Source organism: Schistocerca piceifrons, unplaced genomic scaffold, assembly GCF_021461385.2.
Source record: "Schistocerca piceifrons isolate TAMUIC-IGC-003096 unplaced genomic scaffold, iqSchPice1.1 HiC_scaffold_1197, whole genome shotgun sequence".
Taxonomy (NCBI): Eukaryota; Metazoa; Arthropoda; class Insecta; order Orthoptera; family Acrididae; genus Schistocerca; species Schistocerca piceifrons.
Window position 1 is genome coordinate 12501 of NW_025727012.1, and position 5000 is coordinate 17500.

General features: G+C 53.3%; 1 non-coding gene across 1 annotated transcript in view; it reads left to right on the forward strand.

Annotated features, from left to right (window-relative positions):
• Positions 1-4043: 4043 nt before the first annotated feature.
• The window catches only part of LOC124729249, a 1909-nt gene continuing 952 nt past the window's right edge, over positions 4044-5000 (forward strand). The window contains exon 1 of the ribosomal RNA XR_007007566.1: positions 4044-5000. This exon is cut by the window's right edge and continues 952 nt beyond it. This is a non-coding gene — a ribosomal RNA (small subunit ribosomal RNA).

Consider the following 5000-nt stretch of genomic DNA (forward strand, 5'->3'; position numbering starts at 1 on the left):
CATAGCACCCAATCTCCAGTGGCTCTGCCGCACGAAGCCGTGGACCGGCAATGACTCCACCCGCACCCGTTCGTGCACCACCCCAACCGCCACACGCGCACCTCCAGCGGATGAACGGCGGAAGTTTCCCGCACTCGTAAAGTGCAATCCACCCCTATAACTTGCGTTTCATGAAGAGTTATTTCCAATATGCGACATTCCCGCTGTCCCTATACATGAGCCGCGACCTGTACCACTTACGAGCGAGAGACGCGATCGCGTTGCTCACTGTACGGCGTCCGATACCGAGCCATCAGCATGTCGGTCCCCATGCGCGTTGCACTCGCACTCGCAGTCGCAAAAACGTGGGGCAAATATATTACGCGGAAGAGCTATAACAGACCGAGCCCCACTGCATGGGGGGAGTCTTTGTCACTAATGTACACAGATGGAACATTTTGGACTGGAACCAGATTACCCGTACACACGGCGCTGATTAGTAATCAATGCAGAGCCATCAAACTACAGCAAATATACACAACTGTCCGTATACATGCTGAAAGAGTCTGCCCACAATGGGAACCACACGTCAGCCAGACACTCTGATCACGCACCACTCTCTGCTTCTAACAGGCGCACATACAATATGTAAGCACCAGCATGGAACAACATCCAGTGCATCTTCTCCGCCACATTACACAATCCACACTATCACAACCAGACCAGGAGGTCCATGCGGAAAATACAATATCCCAGCCTTTCGACATCCACCATTGCGCAGACCAGGCACCAACACCCACACATGTCCTATACAACGGTGCACCCAACATCACAATAGTACCTCCTGTCACAGCGCACAAACAATGACATGAGTCAAAGACACAGGTCTCACACAAGCATAGAATTGGAGCGCCGCCTCTAATAAGCCAAAGGTGCATCCTGACGTGACAAATCTGATCATGTCACAAGCATTCACTTACTATAATCACTATCAACGAACCTGCCGCCCCCGCCCCCCCCCCCCTACACCTTTCCTTACAACAACGTGTAACCTAACCTAACCTAACCTAACCTATGTTGTACCTTAACCTAACCTATGTTGTACCTTAACCTAACCTATGTTGTACCTTAACCTAACCTATGTTGTACCTTAACCTAACCTATGTTGTACCTTAACCTAACCTATGTTGTACCTTAACCTAACCTATGTTGTACCTTAACCTAACCTATGTTGTACCTTAACCTAACCTATGTTGTACCTTAACCTAACCTATGTTGTACCTTAACCTAACCTATGTTGTACCTTAACCTAACCCATGTTGTACCTTAACCTAACCCATGTTGTACCTTAACCTAACCCATGTTGTACCTTAACCTAACCCATGTTGTACCTTAACCTAACCCATGTTGTACCTTAACCTAACCCATGTTGTACCTTAACCTAACCCATGTTGTACCTTAACCTAACCCATGTTGTACCTTAACCTAACCCATGTTGTGCCTTAACCTAACCCATGTTGTGCCTTAACCTAACCCATGTTGTGCCTTAACCTAACCCATGTTGTGCCTTAACCTAACCCATGTTGTGCCTTAACCTAACCCATGTTGTGCCTTAACCTAACCCATGTTGTGCCTTAACCTAACCCATGTTGTGCCTTAACCTAACCCATGTTGTGCCTTAACCTAACCCACGTTGTGCCTTAACCTAACCCACGTTGTGCCTTAACCTAACCCAAGTTGTGCCTTAACCTAACCCATGTTGTGCCTTAACCTAACCCATGTTGTGCCTTAACCTAACCCATGTTGTGCCTTAACCTAACCCATGTTGTGCCTTAACCTAACCCATGTTGTGCCTTAACCTAACCCATGTTGTGCCTTAACCTAACCCATGTTGTGCCTTAACCTAACCCACGTTGTGCCTTAACCTAACCCACGTTGTGCCTTAACCTAACCCACGTTGTGCCTTAACCTAACCCATGTTGTGCCTTAACCTAACCCATGTTGTGCCTTAACCTAACCCATGTTGTGCCTTAACCTAACCCACGTTGTGCCTTAACCTAACCCACGTTGTGCCTTAACCTAACCCACGTTGTGCCTTAACCTAACCCACGTTGTGCCTTAACCTAACCCACGTTGTGCCTTAACCTAACCCACGTTGTGCCTTAACCTAACCCACGTTGTGCCTTAACCTAACCCACGTTGTCCCCTAAAGTAACCCACGTTGTCCCCTAACGTAACCCACGTTGTCCCCTAACGTAACCCATGTTGTCGCCTAAACCTGCTCTGTAATTGTTATACGACTCGTTCAATTAGTGTAGTGTTGCCCACCCGCAACCCTCGCAATATAGTTCGCTACTCGCACTGCCCGCTCCCCTGTGTATCGCTTCATGTTAAACACCTTGCAAGTCTTGCTGACTTTCCACATGCTCCTGCTGTACACTGTAATGTGGATGGCAGCAGGACGTACATGCCGCCCCTCCCCACGTCCCCACCTTGCCCCCCTGCCTTCGCAAGCTGGTTGGTGAGAAGTTTGCATGTTCAATGCCCTTCGCATGCGACGTACTCAGGCTACGTTGTGGTGCGGCCTGTGTCAACCGTCCGCTAATGTCGTACGCGTAAACCACAATCTGTACTGCACATTCGTCCTTATGTACCGAATGATACATCGTGGCACATGTGTGACCGTACAACGACTGCGCCCAAAAACGGCGGACCATACAGTGCAAATATTGTGCACGCAGCTACGTGTCGTCTCCCTATGAGAGCTGGATTGCAGTGTGGTACGCCATAGAGACGTGTGGGAGGAACGGACGCCGTGGATGGCGATCAGCATGAGCTGTCTGTTGATGTATTCGGACCTAGTCGTCTCTCCTCACACACCGTGATGGCATGGTGCACCGCGTTCCATATCTGCGACATGCTACAGAGGCCGGTTGACAGTCGTTCGAGCAATGGACATCGCATACGTACGGGGGCCACCTTCCACGTATTGTCTAGGCGTGCACATTTTGTTGCGTGTATGTGGGCAGACGTAGTGTGGCGTGACACCTGACACAGGCATGCAATAATCGTTGAAGTTGCAAATGGCGATGGACGCCTGCGTTTTCTGGTGAAGTTACGCAAATGAACAAATGGTAACCTGTTGTGGTGCGGTTGTTCTCGCTAGGGGTGAATCGGTGATGGCGACGATAGGTTGAGGTACGAACCGGTTGTTCCAGCGATACCCACCATGCCGACGAAACTGAACGGCATCTGGGTGTGAAGCGATACGCGGCGGTGGCTGGGTGGGACCGTCCCCGGCCGGTGAGGGGGCGCCTCCCGGCGTGCTGGCCGCGCGGTGCGTGGGCGCACGCGCTACAGCCGGCTGGTGGGGGCGGCCAGTGGCAGGCGCGCCGGCCGACGGACGCGGCAGGCGTCGCAGCTGCGCGCCGGCGCACCCTGCGCGCGGCGCCGTGCGGCCAAAGTAGGTCCTCGCGGGCCCGGTGCGAAGCGCGGTGGACATCTTCAGTGTGCTGGTCCGATTGAGGACTGTGTGCGTTGAGGATGCGCCGCCGCCCGGCGCTCGGCGCCGCGACGCCGTCTGCTGCTCGGTCGCCCCAGCGGTTCTCGCTGGTGGTTTGTATCGCAGCTGTGCGGATGTGTTGGCGCGTGCGCTGTGCTGGGAGAGTTCGCTTCGGCACCCAAGTGGGGCTTTTGTCCTTCTGTGGCGCTGGCGTTGGAGCTGCCGGTCACCGTAGGTGGCGCGTGTTGTCTCCCGCCGGCAATGCCACGACAGCACGCTCCCGGGCCTCTGTCGGCAGCGGCAAGCTCAGTTGGGAGCACGGGTGGTCGCACCGAAAGCGTCTACTCGCCTAACTCCGGGCGATTGCGCCTCTCTCGAACCCGACCAAGTACTTGGGACGGCGCTGCGCGCCGCCGGGACCTGAGAGGGTTTCGAGGTGTATTGTGCAGGGGAGCTCAGCCTCCTCCTGTTTGCAGAATGATTGAGCGGACGCTTGCGTGTTCGCGCGGGCCCCCGGGACACACTCCCGGGCGGCCGGCTGCTCAGCTCTAGTTGACGCAGCTCCCTGGTTGATCCTGCCAGTAGTCATATGCTTGTCTCAAAGATTAAGCCATGCATGTCTCAGTACAAGCCGCATTAAGGTGAAACCGCGAATGGCTCATTAAATCAGTTATGGTTCCTTAGATCGTACCCACGTTACTTGGATAACTGTGGTAATTCTAGAGCTAATACATGCAAACAGAGTCCCGACCAGAGATGGAAGGGACGCTTTTATTAGATCAAAACCAATCGGTCGGCTCGTCCGGTCCGTTTGCCTTGGTGACTCTGAATAACTTTGGGCTGATCGCACGGTCCTCGTACCGGCGACGCATCTTTCAAATGTCTGCCTTATCAACTGTCGATGGTAGGTTCTGCGCCTACCATGGTTGTAACGGGTAACGGGGAATCAGGGTTCGATTCCGGAGAGGGAGCCTGAGAAACGGCTACCACATCCAAGGAAGGCAGCAGGCGCGCAAATTACCCACTCCCGGCACGGGGAGGTAGTGACGAAAAATAACGATACGGGACTCATCCGAGGCCCCGTAATCGGAATGAGTACACTTTAAATCCTTTAACGAGTATCTATTGGAGGGCAAGTCTGGTGCCAGCAGCCGCGGTAATTCCAGCTCCAATAGCGTATATTAAAGTTGTTGCGGTTAAAAAGCTCGTAGTTGGATTTGTGTCCCACGCTGTTGGTTCACCGCCCGTCGGTGTTTAACTGGCATGTATCGTGGGACGTCCTGCCGGTGGGGCGAGCCGAAGGCGTGCGACCGCCTCGTGCGTGCTCGTGCGTCCCGAGGCGGACCCCGTTGAAATCCTACCAGGGTGCTCTTTATTGAGTGTCTCGGTGGGCCGGCACGTTTACTTTGAACAAATTAGAGTGCTTAAAGCAGGCAAGCCCGCCTGAATACTGTGTGCATGGAATAATGGAATAGGACCTCGGTTCTATTTTGTTGGTTTTCGGAACCCGAGGTAATGA